The sequence below is a fragment of the Hemitrygon akajei genome, chromosome 30 (genome assembly GCF_048418815.1).
Source record: "Hemitrygon akajei chromosome 30, sHemAka1.3, whole genome shotgun sequence".
NCBI classification, from domain to species: Eukaryota; Metazoa; Chordata; class Chondrichthyes; order Myliobatiformes; family Dasyatidae; genus Hemitrygon; species Hemitrygon akajei.
The window spans coordinates 42,053,847-42,076,615 of record NC_133153.1 but is presented as its reverse complement, the minus strand read 5'-3'; the positions used below and the strand labels follow the sequence as shown (position 1 = coordinate 42,076,615).

Genomic DNA, 22,769 nt, shown 5'->3' with positions numbered 1-22,769 from the left:
TGGTCCTGGATTTATTTCCACTTGGAATAATTTACTTATTATTATTTAATTATTTATATTGCTATATATATTATTTATATTTTATATTACTATATTTCTACACTATTCTTGATTGGTGTGACTGTAACAAAACCCAGTTTCCCTCGGGATTAATAAAGTATGTCTGTCTGTTCCTCTGGGGCCAAGGCAAAACACAGTACAGTTTTGAGCACCCCCTTCTCCGAAAACCTCCAAAATCCAACTCTTTTTGAGCGCTGATATATCACCACAAATGGGAAATTCCGCAAGATGCTGGGCAGGCTCCAAGCGAACCACAGTGAGTTCTGTGAAGTCATGTCACACACCCTGAGTGGGGCCCTGTTGGCACCCGTTTGTTTCAACAGTAAATAGCCAGACCCCCGTGCATTATTCATAGTGATTACCATGTGTCTTGTGCTTATTCTCTGCTCGGTGCTGCGAAAATATTGTTGAAAATGTCTAAAAGGTTGCAGTTACCCCTATGGGTAATAGTGAAAAGAAAGGAAGGAAGCTTTAACAAGAGAAAATCTGCAGATGCTGGAAATCCGAGCAACATACACAAAATGCTGGAGGAACTCAGCAGGGCAGGCAGCATCTATGGAAAAGAATACAGTTATCATTTTGGGCAGAGACCCTTCAGCAGGACTGGAGAAAAAAAGATGAGGAATAGATTTAAAAGGTGGGGGGAGGAGAAGGAGAAACACAAGGTGATAGATGAAACCGGGAGGGGAGGGATGAAGTAAAAGAGCTGGGAAGTTGATTGGTGAAAGAGATACAGGGCTGGAAAAGGTGGAGTCTAACAGGAGAGGATAGAACACCATGGAAGAAAGAAAAAGGGGGAGGAGCACCAGAGGGAGGCAATGGGTGGGCAAGGAGATAAGGTGAGAGAGGGAAACCAGGTTGGGGAATGGTGGGAGTGGGGAAATGTTACCAGAAATTGATGCTCATGCCATCAGGTTGGAGGCTGTCCAGGTGGAATATAAGGTGGTGTTCCTCTAACCTGAGTGTGGCCTCACCACAACAGTAGACGAGGCAATGGATAGACATATGGGAATGGGAATCAGAATTAAAACAGGTGGCCACTGGGAGGCACAAACACGAGGAAATCTGCAGGTACTGGAAATTCAAGCAACGCACACAAAATGCTGGTGGAACGCAGCACTGGGAGATCCCGCTTTTTCTGGTGGATGGAGCATAGATGCTCGGTGAAGCAGCCTCCCAATCTATGTCAGGGTGGGAAGAGGTATAGTCCACTTAACTGTGAGAATCCGTGGGTTTATAATAGGCATCAGTAGATAAGCTGTCTCCAGAGATAGAGACAGAGTGAGAAAGGGAAGGTAGGTGTCAGAAATGGACCAGGTAAATTTGAGGGCAGGGTAGAAATTGGAGGCAAAGTTGCTGAAGTCGACAGGCTCCGCATAGGTGCAGGAAGCAGTCTTCAATATAGCGTAGGAAAACTGTGGGGTGGACACCAATGTAGGCTTGGAACATAGATTGTTCCATGTAGCCAATAAAAAGGCAGGCTTAGCTGGGACAATAGACTGTCCCATGTAGCCATGTGCCCATGGCTATACCTTTTTGAACGAAGTGGGAGGAGCCAAAGGAGAAATTATTAAGAGTGAGGACAAGTTCTGCTAGACAGAGGAGAGTGGTGGTGGAGGAGAAGTGGTTGGGTCTGGTGTCCAGAAAGAAATGGAGAACTTTGAGGCCTTCCTAGTGGGGGATGGAGGTGTATAGTGACCTGACATCCATGGTGAAAATTAGATGCTCAGGGCCAGAGAACTTGAAATCATTGAAAAGTTCCAAAATATGTGAAGTGTCACGGATGTAGATAGGAAGGGGCTGAACTTGGGATAAAGCAGAGTTGCAGTTTGTAGATATGAGTTCAGTGAGGCAGGAACAAGCTGAAACAAGCAGGTTTGTGGATCTTGGGTAGGAGGTAGAAACGGGAGGTGCAGGGCACAAGAACTATGAGGTTGGTGGCAGTGGATGGGAGATCCCTAGAGCTAATAAGGTTGTTGATGGTGTGTTTAGCTATAACATGGTTATAGCCTTTGTGTTTATCTGTAACACGGTGTTTGGTCATTACAAAACACATTATTTTTTGCTTGAAATCTGAATTTATTCTCCAGCTAAAATTCCATGTTTGAGTGTAATGTAATGTGTCATTTTGCGTTAAAAATAAATGGTGATTCTTTTCACAGTTTTCATTACATTTCTCTGTAATTAAATTCAATCTTGTACATAAGCCTAAAAAAAGTAAAACACAAGTACAGTGTCCTGTAACCTTTTAATCAAAACACAGCATCATAGGTGGAGACTGAAAGCCTGCCATTGTTTGTTGTTGTTCAACAGCAATTCCCCGATGCTGCTTTTGTTACCCTGCATACATTACATTTTCATTATATTAAGATATGGAATAACTTTTACTGTTATGTACATATGTGTGATGAGCAAGTGTAAGACAAAGACTGATTACTGGTAACACATAAAATTCAGAGTTGGGAATGATGGCGATGCCAAACAGCCACTGAATATCCACCTGGGCAGCCGAGGTAGTGATAGCTTACCTTTCTGATGGTTTATAGTTTAATGCACAACATTACTAAAATATTATATAAAACCACTTTCAGGGTATATGTGTAAGCTGTATATGTAATATAATTTGATTTTGGGTTTCATCCTGAAGTATCTCATTATATAGACGGAAATATTCCAAAATCTGAAACATGCATGGCCCAAGCATTTCAGGTAAGGGGTGCTCAGCCTGTATCAACAGCCACACACCACGTGGCACTTAGCACATATAGTTACAATAGCAGAAAAACACAGTCACAAAGAAAAAATATAGCCCAAGTCCCTGAGTGTTCGAGCCTGTAGATTGATGATGCATGGGATGTTGTCATGTAGCCATGTTTCTGTAAGAACAAGCACACTGCAGTTCCTTATCGTGCAAGTACAGCTGCAGATGAATGCAATCCAGCTTGTCTCTCACCAAGTAAACATTGGAGGGTAGCACTGACAGGAGGGGCCTTTGCTGTCTCCCACACAGCTTCCAGTATGAGGACTTTGTCTGCACAATAACCAAAGCTACATAGCTCCTCCACCATCAATCTCACCAGTACTGGGTTTTCAGTATTCTACATTACCAATGTCCAACAGGATCTTATATTATTCCTCTCCTCTCCTTGTGGCACATCCTTGCCATTTCTTCAGTATTTTATCATTCTTTTACAAGTCTTAAGTTGCTAGCTCGATGCTCAATCCAACACAGATGGAAAGCGTGCAAGGAGCTGGCTGGATTCGAACCCAGGACCACTGGCCTTGAAGTCTGGTGCTGATGCCACTACGCCACCGGCCGGCAACAAGGTCTTGCTATCACGATAATAATGGCCCATAACAAAGCCCGCTGAGTTTACAACCTGATCCTGTCCAGGTTTTCCTGATCCTGTGCAGTGGCCCCTCCATACCAGATGGTGATGCAACCTGTCAGAATGTTCTTTACAGCACATCTGTAGCAATTTGCTAGTCTTTGGTGACATAATCAAACACCGAAGAAATGTTGCCACTGGCATGTCACTTCGTAATTGCATCAATACATTGGGCCCAGGATAAATCTTCAGAGATGTTGACATCTAGAAACTTGAAACTGCTCACCCTTTCCACTGCTGATCTGTTGATGTGGACCGGTGTGTGTTTCTTTGACTTCCCCTTTCTGAAGTCCACAATCAATTTCTTGGTCTTACCTTCGCTGAATGCAGAGTTGAGTGAGATTAGCTATGATCTTACTAAATGGTGCATGGACCATGTTATAATTCCCCACTAGTCTTCTCCCACTTGGAGTTATATCCTTTTCTTTCACACATGTATCATGGAGACCAATTGCAAGTGGTAGTCCAGTGCTCAGGCAACCTCCCTTTATGAATGAACCTTACTCATTTCTGTTCCTTATTTCGTTCTCAACTTGAATATGAGATAAAGGCCACTAAAATGGAGTTCAAGCAAGCGAAGATTTTATTTGAGCGAAAAGATCTCTATCAGTTTGGTACCTTTTTAACCATTTTTGTGGTTCTGCTCAGGCCCGGCAAATGTTAGCTCCTCCGCTTTGTTGTGGAGAGTCTGAAATCTTATTTTATTTCCCCTTATCTCCATTCTCTGTAGGGCTAGCTGTTGAACCCTCATTCCGAGAGCTCCTAATTTGCACTACATTCCCATGATAACTAAGGCACTTATTTTAAGATCTAATGTTAATCCTAGGTCCACAGTTTAGTCCCTCCTGTTGGCCCCTAAATAGGTTATTTGTGCCCCAGGTTGATCTAAGGTAACTATCTGGGATTTTGATATATCCAATCTTGTACATTGTTAGACATGCCCTTGATCTGTCTTTAATTTTTCTCTTTTTCTCTGAATCCTACATCTGTTGTTTTGAGAACCATCCCTTGTTAGTCGATGCCTTGAAGATGTAATTAATAGCAACACACACAAAATGCTGGAGGAACTCAGCAGATCAGACAGCATCCATAGAAGTGAACAAACAACCAATGTTTTGGGCCGAGACCCTTCTTTAGGTTTGGAAAGGAAAGGGGAAGACGTCAGAGTAAAAAGGTGGGTGGAGGGGAAGGAGGGTAGCTGGAAGGTGATAGGTGAAGCCAAGCGGGAAGGAAAGGTAAAGCGCTGGAGAGGAAGGAATCTGATAGAAGAGTGGACCATATGAGGAAGGGAAAGAGGAGGGAACCCAGTGGGAGGTGCTAAGCAGGTGAGAAGAGGTAAGAGGGCAGAGTGGGGGAAAGAAGAGGGGAGGGGAGGGAGTTTTTTTACCTTACTGGAAAGAGAAATATATATTCCTGCCATCAGGTTGGAGGCTACTCAGATGGAATATGAAGTGTTGCTCCTCCACCCTGAGGGTGGCCTCATCGTGGCTCAAGAGGAGACCATGAAACGACATGTTGGATCAGGAATGGGAAACAGAATTAGAATGTTGGGACTCTGGGAGGTTCTACTTCTGGTGAAAGGATCAGAGGTTCTCAATAAAGTGGTTCCCCAAGTATGATGGGTTTCACCATTTTAGAGGAAACCACATCGGGAGCACTGGACACAATATACAATCCCAGCAGATTTGCTGTGAAGTGTTGCCTCAGCTGGAAGGACTGCTTGAGGTCTTGAATGGAGGGTAAGGGAGGAGGTGAATGGGCAGGTGTAGCACTTTGATTACTGGGGGAGGGACAAGTGGACAAGGGAATCACAGATGAAAGGATGCTTGTGGAAGGGGGGGAAGTAAAGATATATTTGGTGGTAGGGTCCCTTTGGAGATGGCAGAAGTTGCAGAGAATGATGTGTTGGATGTGGAGGTAGGTAACAAGGAACTCTATAACTGTTAAGGTAGAGGGAAGATGGGGTGAGTGTGGATGTTCAGAAAATGGAGAAGATGCGGGTGAGGACAGCATCAATGGTGGAGGAAAGGAAATCCTGTCCTTATGAGAACATTTCCGATGTCCTGGAAAGAAAAGATGCATCCTGGGAACATGTGGCAGAGACAGAGAAAAGGGAATAGATTTTTAAAGGAGATAGGGTGGGAAAAGGTATAGTCAAGATAACCATGAGAATCAGTAGGTTTATAAAAGACATTGGTTGACATTTTATCTCCAGAGATGGGGGGAGAGTGAATTTAGTGAATTCAAGGGCAGGGTGGAAGTTGAGGCAAAGTTGATGAAATTGACAAGTTCAGCATGGGTGCATAAAGCAGTTCCGATGCAGACATCAATGTAGTGGAGGGAGAATTGGAGAGCATTACTGGGGAAGGCTTGGAAAATGAACTGTTCTACGGAGCCAACAAAAAGATAGGACTAGCTGGGGCCCATGAGAGTGCCCATGACTACCCCTTGAGTCTGAAAAAGTAGTAGGAGCTGGAAGAGAAATCGTTGAGGGTGAGGACTAGTTCTGCCAGACAGAGAAGGGTGGTGGTGGAGGGTAACTGGTCGGTTCTTTTGTTGAGAAAGAAGTGGAGAGATTCAAGGTCTCCTTGACGAGGGATAGAAATGTACAAGGACTGGACATCCATAGTGAAAATGCGGCGGTGAGGGCCAGGGAATTAATATGCTGGTATTCTGCAGAATGTGGATTCATTATACTGCTCTTGTGATGGGGAAAATATTAATAGACAAAAAAAAGTAAATTGCAAAAATTTAGCAGTTTACCAGAAAGATTGTGGGTTGTGGTCAGGTTGTCCACGTTAGCTTGGCCAATGGGAACACGTATGTCACTGGCACTCAGCCAATGAAAGTGCACTATGTAATAACCCCTTTTAGAGGTAATTCAATTAGCACTATTTTCTGAGAACACATCCCAAATGTTAATTGAGGAACCAATGATACCTGTTCCTCACACATTCTCTGAACTTCACAGATGGGAAGTTATAAACATTCTTTAATCATTATTTACAGTCAGTATAATAACTGACCACCATGCGCTCTTCTTGTGCTTATTCCATTTAAAACCAAGTTGCCACACTTAGCAAACTAAACATTTATCTCAGCAATATAGAGTCATGGAACACCACAGCACAGAGATAGGGCCTTTGGCTCATCTTGTCCATGCCAACCAAATCTGCCCAGTCCCATACACCTGCAGCCAGACATTATCCCTCTCATCCATGTAGCTATCAAAACTTCTCTTAAATGTTACAATTGAACCTGCAAAAACTATTTCTACTGGCAGCTCTTTCCACAATTGCACCACCTTCTGAGTGACGAAGTTTCACCTCAGATTCCCTTTGAATGTTCCACCTTTCATCATAAGTGTCTAGTTCTAGTCTCACTCAACCTGAGGGGAAAAAGCCTGCTTGCATTTACTCTATACCCCTCATAGTTGTGTATCTCTCTATCAAATCTTCCCTTATTCTCCAGTACTGTAAGGAATAAAGTCCTAACCAATATAACCCTTCCCTATAACCCAGGTCATCAAATCCCAGCAACATCCTTGTAGGCTTCCTCTGCGCTCTTTCAAGACTGGCAATACCTTTCTTGTAGGTAGTTGCATGCAATACTCCAAATTGGGCCTCATCTCGTGTCCAACCTGTGGGGTTCCTGCTTAACTCATAAACCCATATTAATATTTTAGCTTCATTGTCATAATTAGAAACTTGCAACAACTTCCACATGTGTATTGATTATCCAGGTGTGGTGTTGACCATTGTTTGATTTGTGCACTGATTCCAGGCATTCACTATTGTCCTGTGCTGGTTGAATGTCTTCTCTCCCCTCATCTTTAAGTAGGTCACGATACTCAAAGTGAGATTTTATGAAGCCTCAGCATTACAACCCAGCTCTTGTATTCTAGACCTCTTGAAATGAATACTAACATTTTATTTAACTTTCTCACTACCAACTCAACCTGCAAGTTAACCTTTAGAGTGTTCTGCACAAGGACTGTCAAATCCTTTTTGCATCTCAGATTGTTGGATTTCCTCCCCATTTAGAAAATAGTCTGCACATTTATTTTTACTACCAAAGTGCATGACCATGCATTTTCCAACATTGTATCTCATTTGCCACTTTCTTGTCCATTCTCCTAATTTGTCTAAGTCCTTCTGCAGACTACCTGTTTCCTCAACACTACCTGCCCCTCCACCAATCTTTGTATCATCTGCAAACTTGGCAACAAAGCCATCTATTTCATCATCTAAATCATTGATATACAGCATAAAAAGAAGCAGTCCCATCAGCATGATGTCAAGACCAAAAAGGACATTCAATGACTTTTAGTACTCATTTTTAAATGTTTCCACCCATAAACCACCACTGCAAGTTGGAGACTCAAGAGGTTCTGCAAATGCTGGAAATCCTGAGCAACACACACAAAATGCTGGAGGAACTCAGCAGGTCAAGCAGCATTTATGGAAGGAAATCAGTTCTGATGAAGCATCTGAGCCAAAATGTTGACTGTTCATTTCCCACTACAAGTGTGCCTAACTTGCTGAGTTCCTCCAACATTTTGTGTATCATTGCAAATGATTACCTTTACTTAGCCTTTAGCTGCCTCAAGCTATAGCCCTTTCTCAACTTTGGTTTCAGTCTTTCTTGATTGTCAAGCAACGGTGCATGTCTGAGACTCATTCTGTAGTGCAAGTTAACGGTGCATTCCCATAGCTTGCTGTCTAACTTGTAATCACATTGTAAGTTCATTGTGTTATCCCCATAACACATCATGTCCTATCAGGTCATCTCGTACAAGCTATTGGCATCCAGGTAATCTTCAGAAGAAGACAAGCAACTCGAACATCCACATTCCTCTGTTCATTTCTTAGGCAGCAGTCGTTTATAAAAGGCAGTCCTTTAAAATGTTCATGGACAAAGACACAAATTTCTCTGGGAGAATCACAGAAAGATTACAGCAAGGCAGGAGACCATTCGGCCCAACAGGTCTTGAGTTCACAGCTAATATTTTTGTTAACCTAAGGGGAGAAAGCATCCTTATTAAAGAAGACAATATTTGAGAGTGCATGTCAATTATCCCCAAAACATTTTCCTAAATTGTCAATTCAAATTACACATTAATTACCAGTTTTTAATATATGAGAAACATAAGAGATTCTGCAGATGGTGGAAATCCAGAGTAACACACACAAAATGCAGGAGGAGCTCAGCAGATCAGGCAGCATTTATTGGGGAATAAACAGTTGACGTTTTGGGCCAAGACCCTTCATAGGGATCTCTTGTACTGTAAATGGGATCTCTTGCCCAGATGTAGAGATTCTTGCAGAGTTAACCAGAAATGCATGTGGCTGTTGTGGAATTTTGCACTTATTTCAGCACAGGTCAGTCACAAAGTCAGAATGAAAGGTATACACAGAGGCATAGCTGACTACAACTTTTTGCTATTCTTCTTACAGACACCCTCGGAATTCCTCAGGTAGCAGGGGAAAAAAACAAAACCAAAAAGAAAATAATTAGCACTTTACAAGTCTTAACATTCTCGATCAGGAAAGATAAAATGAAACACATCAATGAAGACAGAAATACGAAGGGTTAACATCTTTCACCTCTCAACAGTTCAGTGAAACAAGCAGCAGGCACGTGGAGCCTCACGTAAGTTTTATAGTCAAATGATTTTTTTTAAGGGGACACTGTCTCCTGACAAATCACTAATTAAAATGATCTTCTAGCAAAGATGTAATGAACACCATCAAGCTTTGCTGTCACAAATATTTACTCTACCTGTATGAGGGGTATAGATAGTGTAAATGCAAGCAGGCTTTTTCCACTGTGGTTTGGTGATACTAGAACTAGTGGTCTATGTTTAAGGGTGAAAGGTGAAATGTTTAAGGGAAACATGAGGAGGTAACTGCTTCACTCAGAGGGTAGTGAGAGTGTGGGATGAGCTGCTAGCAGAAGTGGTGGATCTGCGCTCAGTTTCAATATTTAAAAGAAATTTGGACAGGTTCATGAATGGGAGGGATATGGAGGGCTATGGTTCAGTGCAGGTTGATGGGACTAGGAAGATTAATAGTTTGCCATGGACTAGATGGCTGAAGAGACTGTTTCAGTGTTATACTGCTCCATGACTGTCTCCTGCGTAACTCAAAAGATTGCCGAGCTTCATACCACTTACTAAAATACACAGTATTCCAGTTGATAAACTTAATATGAATTGCTTTCAAAGGTTAAGCTGCTTTCAACACAATAATACACATTTTAAAGAGACTTTTAAAGTTCAATGAGATGCTGGAGGTTGTGTAGATCATGCCTAGGTAACAGACATTTAAATAACCCTACATCAACCAAAACTCCAGTAGATTGCATTACAGTCTCAATATTGTGTTCTGTTTGTTTGCAGCTGAAGTATATCAATATCTGGCTTCCTGCTGTGATTGCAACTTTGGCAACATTCCCTTTGCTCTTAGCCCTTTGGCTTTCTAATTCTTCTGCCCAAACCTCGATGGGTTCACACCATTATAAATCCCACTGCAAAGACTGTATCATTCCCTCCTTTAACATGATAAGAAAGAATTGGTCATTCAGTGGAGGATGGCCCATTCCCATATGTCTTTATAGACTATTTATGTTCTGTCTCCATACTCAGAGGGAAATTCACCTTACTCTTGTCTAACTCCCATCACCAAACTTCAGCTGGATCTTTCCTAAGGCCACTGTAATTCACTGTCATTCCTATTGATCAATTATTGTATGTTCCTTCTCTGATTCCCCAATTACAATCAGGGCAGTTATTGTCCAACATATCTGGCACAACTTTAGCCTTAACTTAATCATGATAATTACCTGGTGTTAATATTCCATCCTCTCTTTACTCGCTCAATTTTCACCAAAAATCATGTTCAATTAAAATTAAAGACACAAGAGATTCCACAGATGCTGGAAATCCAGAGCAACACCCACAAAATCCTGGAGGAACTCAACAGGCAGCATCCATAGAGGGGAACAGAAGAATACGTTTTGAGCCAAGAACCTTCATCAGAACTCAATAATAATTATCCAACTTTTGTGCTAACCAAGGAGGAGAGAGATCAAGTAGTCTGAGTACGAACAAGCAGAATTCGATGTTCTATCTGTGTGTGCAGACTAGGGTAGACAATGTGATCTTGTTAATTCCCTCAGGCCCATGTATAAAAGTAACAAACATCTCCTTTTCCATGGGTTGGTGAGTCTTCAGAAAATTCTTAGCTGAAATAACAAGTGCTCTGAGGAAAAACTAGTTTCAGTAATGATGACTGAAAACACCAGATTGTCTAGAAAATCCATCTGGTTCACTGATAACCTTTAAGGAAAGAATATGATGCTCTTTGCTGTTCTGGCCTGTTTGTGATTCCAGACCCATGCATATGGTTGGATCTACATTCTTCTCAATTCAAACATTAGGGATGGATAATAAATACTGGCATTACCAGAGGAATTCATATCTCATGAAAAAGTAATAAAAATGTATTAAAATTCCCCCCCCTTCCTTCTTCTATTCCCCACTCTGGCCCCTTAACTCTTCTCCTCACTTGCCTATCACCTCCTCCACCTTCCCTTTCTCCCATGATCCACTCTCCTCTCCAATTAATTTCCTTCCTCTCCAGCCCATTATATTCCCCACTCTGACTTCACCTATCACCATCTAGCTAGTCCTCCTTCCCTTCCCTCTTACCTTTTTATTCTGGTGTCTTCCCCCTTTCTTTTCAGTCCTGAAGAAGGGTGTCAGTCCAAAATGTTGACTGTTTATTCATTTCCATAGATGCTACCTGGCCTGCTGAGTTCTTCTAACATTTTGTGTGTGTTGCTCTGGATTTCCAGCATTTGCTGAATCTCTTCTATGTAAAAAAGATTACTTGGCACATGTACATTGAAACATACAATGAAGTACCTTGTTTGCATTGAGGATGAGAGGAAAAGTGGATCAGCCATGATGAAATGGCGGAACAGACTCAATGAGCCAAATGGCCTAATTTTGCACCTATATCTTATAGTGTTAATTGCGGGGGCGGGGTGGGGGGGGGAGCCCGAAGTGTCACCATGCTTCTGGCACCAAGATAGCACGCCTACAATTTACTAACCCTAACCCAAACGCCTTTAGACCATGGGTGGAAACCGCAGAGGAAACCCATGCGGTCACGGGGAGAACATACAAACTCCTTACAGAGAGCGACAGGAATTGAACCCCAATCTTACAGCTGGTGCTGCAAAGTCTTACACTAGGCACTACGCTGCTATGCTGCCCCCATAGTATGATAACCATTGCCAAAATTAATATCTTTAAACAGGACTTCACCTATCTGAGAGAATAATTACTACAGCTGCCGACCCATGAGAAAGATTTACTGTCTTGATGGGAGTAAACTATAAATGATAAAAATTACAAGCATTTCATTTTGATCCCTCTGTCAAATTGCTGTTGTTTTATTAAATAGTTAAATACATTAATGAGAACAAACTCATTTTAAAAGTAAATAATTTGTGAAGATATTTAAATAGTCTGCTTATTGATGTAAGTCAAAGATAATGTCAGTGAGAGAAAGTTCAGGCAATAACTACAATCTGGACACTCTCAGGACTCCTCTAAGTGTATCATAGATCACTTGCTTAAGTCGTTGGAGGGATCTCTTAGCCTTCTGACGTAGAGGACACAGATTAAACCCTCCTTGCCTTGTTACTGAGTGTTTCCAATTCAAAAACTAATCTAGACTTTGAAGTAAATTTTCTCTCAAGTTAAAAATGTAATTTAATTTTAAGGTCATAAGAGATTGCATTGTTTTTATCATTGAAGTCAAAATAGTGACAAGAGCTGAGTAATTGTGTGAACTTGACATACACTCAGCCAAAAATGAAACCCAGTAAAAGTGTTGAATCTAGGACTCAATGAGTTCCACTACTGCTTACTGGAAAATGTCTCCAAAATACTTTTGAACACTTTATTGTGAATTTATTGACTTTCGTCAATTTACCCTGTTAAGGTGTACTTGACCTAGTGAAGTGGGACTCGTCCCAGTCAGCTTTCACGTTTTAATACTTTCGCCTGACTGTTGCTGTGAGTAAGATTGAGAGTTATTGTAATTGAATTGATATGAAATTGCCTCTGGTCATTGCAAATTATATTTGATTGTGGGAACTGACTAGAGAGAGCGACAAATGTCTTTATGATTCACCCTTTGATATTCTTCACGATTCATGTTTTACGAGCTGGCATTTTAAAAATGAGTTTGTTCTCATTAACATAATCAATGTATTTAATAAATTAAAGCATCAGCAATTTCATAGAGGGGATCAAAACTGAAAAAATGTAATTTTTATAATTTATAGTTTACTCCCATCAAGACAGTAATTTTTTTTATGGGTCAGCAGCTGAAAGACAGACGGATGAAATCCAGTTTAATGATATTAATTTGGGCAATGTTTATCATCCTACAAACAGAATTACCTGTCAAATGTGCTGTTCACCAATGAGCTATCAACAAATTAGATGTGTGTTGCAAAATCATATCAGTTCTGAGAGATTTCCAGCATCTACAGAATCTCTTGTGTTTATTAATTGAAAGATGTACCACGGAGCATTCTTGACTGGCTGCATTACTGTCTGGTATCACTGTAAACTGCAGGGAGTTGTAAATGAGCCAGCTCTATTTACAGGGCACTAGTCTCCAAGTGATACTAGTATCCAAGTATCCAAGACACCTTCAGGGAGTGGTGCCTCAAAAAGTCGGCATCCATCATTAAGGACTCCCATCACCCAGGTCATGCCTTTTCTCATTGGTCATCAGGAAGGAGATACAGAAGCCTGAAGGCACATACTCAATGATTCAAGAACAGCTTCTTTCCATCTGCCATCCGATTTCTGAATGGACATTGAACCCATGAACACTACCTCACTGCTTTCTTTATTTCTGTTTTTGCACTACTTACTTAATTTAACTATTTGGTATTCATATATACTTACTGTATTTTACAGTTTTTTCCCTGGATTATGGATTGCATTGTGTTGCTGCCGCAAAGTTAACAAATTTCACAACATATGCTGGTTATATTAAACCTGATTCTGAGATTGACTGAGACCTCCACTGATGCTCCTCCACAATGTCTGATGGATAGCTCAAACATCACTTTAATTAATCTTTTAATTATTACTGTGTGATTATGGATGTCTTTACAAGTACATTTATTCTAAGGTTCAACTTTCTAAAACAGTGTTCATACTTGTAAAATGTTATATACACAACTACTTGTTAACTTGCTCTGAACCATTCCTCAGCAGACGGTTAGAAGGATGTAGTCCACTATTTATGTATCCTTTCTTTTCTAGATGTCAGGTGCAGGACCGATTGTCTCCACTCTGGAGTTGTTGTTGAGTCGGACTGTCAATTTTTCTTAAAATTCTGCCTTTCCAGTGGAACAATCTCCTTAGTCAAAGTTGAGTTTACTGTGATCTGCACAAGTCCACGTATGCACAAGATGCAATGAAAAAACGCAGCATCACAGGCACATAGCATCAGATAAACAGCATACATAATAAAAAACATAAATCATACAGAAATGAAATACAACATTTTACAAGTAAGAATACAACTAAAGCAAAGCAAAACAGTCCATTGTGGTGCAAAGTGATGTTGGACTCTGGAGATTAAGGTTATGCCAGTTGGTTGAAGGGAAGTAGTTGTTTTTTTAAAAACATGGTGCTGTAGGAATTCAAACTCTGCACCTCCTGCCTGTTAGTAGCTGTGAGAAAGTGGTATGGCTCAGATAGCCCTTCGATGTTGGATACTGTCTTAAAGCAGTGCCTCCTGTAGATGCTACCGACAGTAGGGAGGGATGTACATGTGATGTTTTTAGCAGAGTCAGCTACTCTTACATTCCTTGACTTCTCTAGTGCCTTTAACACCATCCAGCCCAAGATCTTAAGGCACAAACTAACGGAGATGGGAGTAGACTCTCACATGGTGGATTGGATAGTGGACTACTTGACAGATAGACCTCAGTATGTGCGGTTGGGAGACTGTAGGTCTGACACGGTGGTCAGCAGCACAGGGGCGCCGCAGGGAACCGTACTCTCTCCGGTCCTGTTCACCCTGTACACATCAGACTTCCAATATAACTCAGAGTCCTGCCATGTGCAGAAGTTCACTGATGACACGGCCATAGTGGGGTGTGTCAGGAATGGACAGGAGGAGGAGTATAGGAAACTGATACAGGACTTTGTGATATGGTGCAACTCAAACTACCTGCGTCTCAATATCACCAAGACCAAGGAGATGGTGGTGGACTTTAGGAGATCTAGGCCTCATATGGAGCCAGTGATCATTAATGGAGAATGTGTGGAGCAGGTTAAGACCTACAAGTATCTGGGAGTACAGTTAGACGAGAAGCTAGACTGGACTGCCAACACAGATGCCTTGTGCAGGAAGGCACAGAGGCGACTGTACTTCCTAAGAAGGTTGGCGTCATTCAATGTCTGTGGTGAGATGCTGAAGATGTTCTATAGGTCAGTTGTGGAGAGCGCCCTCTTCTTTGTGGTGGCGTGTTGGGGAGGAAGCATTAAGAAGAGGGACGCCTCATGTCTTAATAAGCTGGTAAGGAAGGCGGGCTCTGTCGTGGGCAAAGTACTGGAGAGTTTAACATCGGTAGCTGAGCGAAGGGCGCTGAGTAGGCTACGGTCAATTATGGATAACTCTGAACATCCTCTACATAGCACCATCCAGAGACAGAGAAGCAGTTTCAGCGACAGGTTACTATCAATGCAATGCTCCTCAGACAGGATGAAGAGGTCAATGCTCCCCAATGCCATTAGGCTTTACAATTCTACCGCCAGGACTTAAGAACTTTTTAAAAGCTATTATTAATGCTTTTGAGATAGTGATTTAGATGCATATCATATTTTTTTACTGAGTTAAGTATTGTATGTAATTAGTTTTGCTACAACAAGTGTATGGGACATTGGAAAAAAGTTGGAATTTCCCCATGGGGATGAATAAAGTATCTATCTATCTATCTATCTATCTATCTACTCTTGGCAGCTTCTTACATATCTGCACATTTGCAGATGACATCACCACAGTGGCTGTACCTCAAGCAATGATGAGTTAGGTTACTGGAAGGAGATAGGGAGTTTAGTGATGTGTTGTCATGCCGACAACCTTTCCCTCTATGTCAACAAAACAAAAGAGCTGGTCATTGACTTCCGGGGGCACAAGCTCCTGTCTACATCAATAGTGCTGTGGTTGAGAGCTTCAAGTTGCTAGGAATGAACATCACCAATAGCCTGTTGTGGCCTAAGCACGCAAATATCACAGTCAAGAAAGCTCACCAATCCCTCTACTTCCTCAGGAAGGTAAAGAAATTTAGCATGTTTCCATGAATATTTACCAATTTTTATCAATGCACCATAGAAAACATCCTATCTGGATGCTTAATGGTTTGGTATGGCAACTGCACTGCTTGTAACTACAAGTAACCGCAGAGTGGTTTAGATATAGCTCAGCAAATCACAGAAACTACCCACCCCTCCATAGACTGCCTACACTTCTTGCTACCTTAATAATCAAAGACTGATTTTCTCTTTTCTTTCCTCTTCCACTGGGAAGATGCAAACAACCATAAGACATTGGAACAAAATTAGGCCATTCAGCCCATCAAATCTGCTCCTCCTTTCTATTATGGCTGATTTATTCTTCCTCTCATAAACTTCTGAAGCCTCTCGAATGCCAGCATATCCTTTCTTAGATATGGGACCCAAAACTGCTCACAATACTCCAAGTGCTGTCTGACCAATGACTTACAAAGTCTTAGCATTACATCCTTGCTTTTATGTTCTAGTCCCTTTGCACCTCTGATTTCTGAATTTGTTCCCTATTTAGGAAATAGCCTATGCTTTTACTCCTTCCACCAAAGTGCATGACCATACACTTCCTACACTGTATTCCATCTGCCACTTCTTTGGCCATTCCCCTAATCTGTACAAGTTCTTCTGCAAACTTTCTGCTTTGTCAACACTACCTGCCCTGTCCTCCCCCCCAAACTATCTTCGTTTTGTCCACAGACTTGGTCACAAAGCCACAAAGTCTGAAATCACAAGCTTCTACCCCACTCTTATAAGTCTATTAAATAGTTCCCTCGTATGACAAGTTGGACTCTTGTCCTCATGATCTGCCTTATTATGATCTTGCACTGTTTTTCCTTACCTGCACTGCACAGTGTCTGTGGCTATTACACTTTGTTCTGCATTGTTACTGTTTTACCCTGTTCCATCGTGTAATGATCTGATCTGTGATACAATGATGCAGCTTTTCACTGTTTCTCAGTACGTGACAATAATAAACCAATTCTAATTTCAGCACATTTGAATTGCTGTACCAGACCTTGATACAACCAGTCAAGAGACTTTCAACACTACCTCTGTAGAAGTTTATTACCATTCTGCTTGTAGTATTTCACTTGCTAATCATCAAAATTGCATTGCATTATACTCAGGCAAGTGTCTATTGGATACAACAGCCACAAAATGCTGGAGGAACTCAGCAGGTCAGGCAGCACCTATGGAAGTGAATAATCTGTCAATGTTTCGGGCCAAGACCTTTCTCCGGGAGTGGAAAGGAAGGGGGAAGACACCAGAGTAAAGGGGGAGGGGGGAAGAGAAGAGAAAGGAGGCTAGCTAGAATGTGATAGGCAAAGTCAGGTGGGTGGGATGGTAAAAGGCTGGCGAGGAAGGAGTCTGATAGGAAAGGGGAGTAGTCCATAGGAAAAAGATACCAGATTCAAAGTATGTTTATTATCAAAGTGTGTATGGTGTATGCTGTATACAACACTCCGATTCAGTTTCCCAAAGACAGCCACGAAACGAAGAAAACCATGGAACCCATTCAAAGAAATCAGACCCCCATCAAACCCCAAATGCACAAAAAAAATCAGACAAACAGCATAAAAAAAACAAGCAAAAAACAGAATATAAAACACCAAACCACAAAGTCATCGAAAGAGTCCAGGAATATTCAGCGCAATTCAATCTAGCGCTGTGTTGTTTGTTATCTGCAGGCCTCAGAGCCAGTCTGCCCCGATCAAAATCACACAAAACAGCAACAAAAATAGGAGCAACCTGACACCAGAAACACATCATCACAGAGTCCAATTCACCTGGCCCACCAAACATACACTACAGAGTCCAATTCACCGGGCCCACATCACATACACTACAGAGTCCAATTCACCTGGCCCACATCACATACACTACAGATGTCATAAGGGTGTGTTGGGAGCAGACCCAAGTGCAAGACAGAGACACTGAAGTACTAGGAACAGGACAAGGTTTATCAAGAAAACAAGAGGAGTCAGGAAGAAACAACACTGGACATGGACACAGGCCCTGGACAAGACAAGGCCAGGGCTAGGACTAGGTAAGCAGGACTAGACAAGGAACTTGGAACTAGGAGCCTGGGCTAGGACTCCGAGCCAGAGACTGGACAGGGACCCAGAACCTGGGTCCTGACTCGGGCTCAGACCCCAGATCTAGGTGAGGACAAGACGTGGCTACAGGACTGGACATAGAACTCCTGCACAGGATGAGGCACATGGACAGGGTAAGTACACAAAGCCTTGATTTGGACTAGACGAGGGAACTCCAGCACAGGGCTGGGCAAGGCTGTTGAACTAGATTTGGCTCAGCTCTTGGACTTGGCTGGGTTAGGCTCTAGGGCTCGGGGCCAGGATGACCACCATGGACACTTGACAAAGGTAGCAGGCAAGGTAACTGTCAGGGATTCAGAAGGGAGAGGAAGAGAACAGTCCAGCAGGGAATTCTTGGTTTGCAGAGGTGCCAGCCCAAAACGAGAATCAGGTGCCTCAATTAAGGCACCCAATGGAACAAGGGAAAACAGAAAAACCCGGAATAAGGATTGATGAACCAGACCATGAACCAGAATGTGGATTTCACAGACCAGACCATGACAACAGAGTCCAATTCACCTGGCCCACATCACATACACTACAGAGTCCAATTCGCCTGGCCTACATCACATACACTACGGAGTCCAACTCACCTGGCCCATGACGGAGGAGGGGACCCAGGGGGAGGTGATAGGCAGGTGAGAAGAGGTGAGAGGCCAGAGTGGGGGATAGAAGAAGACGGAAACCTTTTTCTGGAAGGAGAAATCAACATGGTTGCTTAATGGCTGGACAATATTGGAAGCTTCTGTTTCAGTAGAGATTGGATCCAAATGGAAAGGACATTAATACCATGTGAATTTAGACAAAACAATCAACAGGCCTCAGATCAGCAAAAAGGAATTAAGAGCATTGAACCATCAGCTTGTGGAGCTTGATCTGCCATTCAACTTTCAGTGATTGTGTTCAGACACTCCTGGTTTTCTCTAGTCAGAGGGTGGTGAATCTGTGGAATTCATTGCCACAGGCAGCTGTGGAGACCAAGTCATTGGGTATGTTTAAAGTGGAGATTGATAGGTTTTTGATTAATAAGGGCATTAAAGGTTACAGGGAGAAATTAGGAGAGAGATAATAAATCAGTCAAGATGGAATTACAGAGCAGTCTCAATGGGTCAAATTGTCTAATTCTGCTCCTCTGCCTTATGGTCTTATGGAATTCGTGACTTGGCATATCCTATTATTCAAATGTATTGTGAATGCACTCGCTGGTAAAACAGTTGATAGAGAAGTGGTTGCCAACTTTCACCTCTCCTTGACTTCTGTTGTTCCCCTCCCATCCATTTATCTATTTTGATTTAGCAGGTCCCAATCTTGTCTTTGCCTCAGCAGACTTGCCCATGAATTACAAAGCGATGCTGCAGTCCAGTACAGATGAGTGCTGTACCACTATGTTTCAAGTATTGTGGGTATGTGGGCAAAAAATTAAACCAGGCCCTTTCTGAAAGGTTCAACAGCTGTATTTAAAGTGAACAGGGGAAATTTTCCCTGTGTCTTAGTCTGTATTTACCCCTCAGCTAACAGCAATAAAATCAGTCAATCTAGTTATCATCAGTAACAATTTCCTGAGAGTTAGTTGCTGTAGTGACTAAGCTTTGCAAGTAATCTGTCTGGTGTAACAATGCTTTAAGCATTTCTTGAAATTGTGAAAAATATTACAGGGATTAAATTCTTTCAGTTTAACGTGAAGTATTGCTTGTTATAATGAGCTTAATCTGACGTGTTCCTCAAGCACATGTTCTGAAGTGCAAGAATATACTCCTCAATGTATGCTGAGCTTCACCAGATGTACAAAGACTGTCTCCGTAGAATGAATAATGTGCATAAAATGTTTTCACGTGACTATACAGTGATGCTGTATTGATAGATAACCTACTGTCATGTCACAGCTACTCATAATTTCCACTTGACTTACCTTGCCATTATGAATACAGGAGAAAAATGAGACATCATCTTGTAATCTGTTTCATTATTGAGTTATAATGTACCCTCTAGCCACAATTACCCTCCAATCATATGAACACTGACTTGTTCTTGAGTCAGAACGGTTCGGGTCAAGTTCCACTCCTGAGATTTGAACACTTTATTGTGGACGTCACTGACCAATACTGATCTCATAACCAATACTAAACCTCTCATTACTTCCATTGGGAACATCCATTGTGCAAATGGTATTAGTGTTTATTTAGATAACAGTAACTGACTTCAGAATGGCATTTTCCAGTGTTGTAGCTGTTATGTACACTTAAACTTAAATCTCTAGCAATTATATCACTCTTTGTCTCATTGTTTTTATTAGATTTTGTAATTCATGGTTGTATTTCCTTAATTTCTAACTTTACCAATTTTGATGAAAGATCATCAACATTGTTTCTCTCTCCACAGATTCTGCCTGACCTGTTGAGTATATCTCATGTTTTCTCTTTTAATTTCAGATCTCCCTCCCATTTTAGTATCTAGTGTTTTATCGCTTCTCCAGTGTTGTTGAATTTGCTGCCACTTCCCTTCCACAAATGCCCATACTGACAATGCTCTGTGCTTCTCTCATTTAGGATTTCTGTTTGTTTCCTTTACCCAGTTCATCTTCAATGGTTTCTGGTTTCTGGTTTCCTAGTTTTTGATGAAGTATTGACCAAAACTCACTACAACAGCAATATCTTCTGATTGGTTAGGACATATGATGAGAGGACAGGTGTACTGGGTTGAGTGGGATCTGGGACCAGCCATGATGGAACAGTGCAGCAGACTTGATGGGCTGAATGGCCTAATTCTGCTCCTACGTCTTATGGTTTTATCTCATTCCTTAATGAATGGCCACCATGTTACAGACATTCCCTTTGTTTCCTTCACCCCACTTTCACTCTACAACCTAAAACACATTTGATATCTAATTTCTCCTCGTTTTATTAATGGTCATCAATGTTGAAATATTGACTCTTTTTCTTTTTCCACAGACAATGAGTGTTTGAGCAGTTTTTAGAGTCACAGAGCACTAAAGCATAGAAACAGGCCTTTCAGCCCTTCTAGTCCATGCCAAACTATTTTCTGCCTAGTCCGATCAACCTGCGCTGAGACTACAGCCCTCCATTACCCTCCCATCCATGTACTTATCTAAACTTATCTTAAACGTTGAAATCAAATCCGCATCCACCACTTCACTGGCAGCTTGTTCCACACTCTCACCACCCTCTGAGTGAAGAAGTTCCCCTCATGTTCCCCTTAAACATTTCACCTTTCACCCTTAACCAAGGACCTTCAGTTTTAATCTCACCCAAACTCATTTCATTTTTCCAGCTTGTGTAAATTCTGGCTGCTTAAGTGTTCTTGTTATGCTGTGGGACATATTTACTTGTCTGGAAGCAGTGAATGGTATTCTAGACAAGTAACTTTATCTTCAAAGTCTTTTTTTGTCCCAAGACTAAATTAATTCTTGACTTCCTATATGTAACTCCACAAGAAGCTAATCAGTACTTGAAGGTTTTTAAAAGAATAAGTTCTACCTGGTCAGTGCTAAAACCCCTGTTGCTGATGGCATACTGTAGCTATTATGAACACAAGAGATTCTGCAGATGCTGGAAATCCAGAGTAACACACACAAAATGCTGGAGGAACTCAGCAGGCCAGGCAGCATCTATGGAGAGGAATAAACAGTTGACGTTTTGGGCTGAGACCCTTCATCAGGACTGGAAAGGAAGGGGGCAGAAGCCAGGATACGTAGGTGGGGGGGGAGGGGAGGAGTACAAGCTGGCAGGTGACAGGTGAGACCAGGTAAGGGAGAAGTTGGGATGAAGTAAGTAGCATTGATTGTTTATTTTCCTCCATAGATGCTGCCTGACTGGCTGAGTTCCTCCAACATTTTCTGTGTGTTGCACATAGGTATTATATTTGGTTCATGTGTATAGGATGGTGCAGGGGATTCCCCCGTCAGAAGTAATATGACTGCTCTTACTCTTAAACAAAATAAAAAGAAATTGCTAAAAAAATCTGTGGAACTAAGGGGTTGGTGAACTTGCAGCACTAATTTCTCCTTGCTGCTACAGAAGATGTGTGACCCACTGAGCTCCTCCAGAAATTTGTTGCGTTTTTGTGGTCCCTTGTGTCTCAGCTGTTAGGCTGAGAATGATGGCTCCACTCTGCAAGCTGGTCATTATGATTGGAGAGCAGACAGGTTGTCACTCATTCAGGACAGATATATTCTTCCTGGGGGCTTTTAAAACCTAACCACTTAATTTTGAAGGCACCTTGGTGGCGATGCAGTTAGTCAAACACTGATTTGTTGTACCTGGCTATTCAGTTGACAGCTGTGACACCATTTTCAGATTCTCTCTGAATCTGCTTTTCTGCAGGAGGAAGCTGGAGTTTAACCTCGAGCTCAGGACTTGTCATAGAATCATGGAGTATTACAGCACAGAAACAGGCCTTTGGGACATCTAGTTCATGCTGAACTATTATTCTACCTAGTCCCACAACCTACACCCGGACCATAGCCTCCATACCTCTCCGATTGATGTACTGTACATCCAAATTTCTCTTCAATGTTGAAATTGAACTTGCACCCATCACTTATGCTGGCAGCTGGTTTCATACTCTCACCACCCTCTGAGTGAAGTGGCTCCCCCTCATGTTCCCCTTAAATTTTTCATCTCTCATCCTTAACCTGTGATCTCTAGTTCTAGTCTCACCCAACCTGTAGAAAAATCTTGCCTGCATTTACCCTGTCTACATCCTTCATAATTCCGTACACCCCTATCACATCTTCTCTCATTCTCCTACATTCCAGAGAATAAGTTCCCAACCTTTTCAATCTTCAAGGTCCTCAAATCCTGACAATATACTTGT

General features: G+C 41.9%; 1 protein-coding gene across 3 annotated transcripts in view; it reads right to left on the bottom strand.

The window, feature by feature from the left end:
- Positions 1-8,037: 8,037 nt before the first annotated feature.
- ankrd34c (ankyrin repeat domain 34C) overlaps positions 8,038-22,769 on the bottom strand; it is a 35,018-nt gene continuing 20,286 nt past the window's right edge. The window contains exon 3 of one of the 3 annotated variants that reach the window (XM_073032703.1): positions 8,038-8,467. The gene's annotated coding sequence lies outside the window, so the exon portion shown is untranslated. Of the gene's footprint in view, positions 8,468-8,690; positions 8,921-18,490; positions 18,629-22,769 lie in introns of those variants that run through there. The other 2 variants (XM_073032705.1, XM_073032706.1) reach the window with 2 other exon arrangements.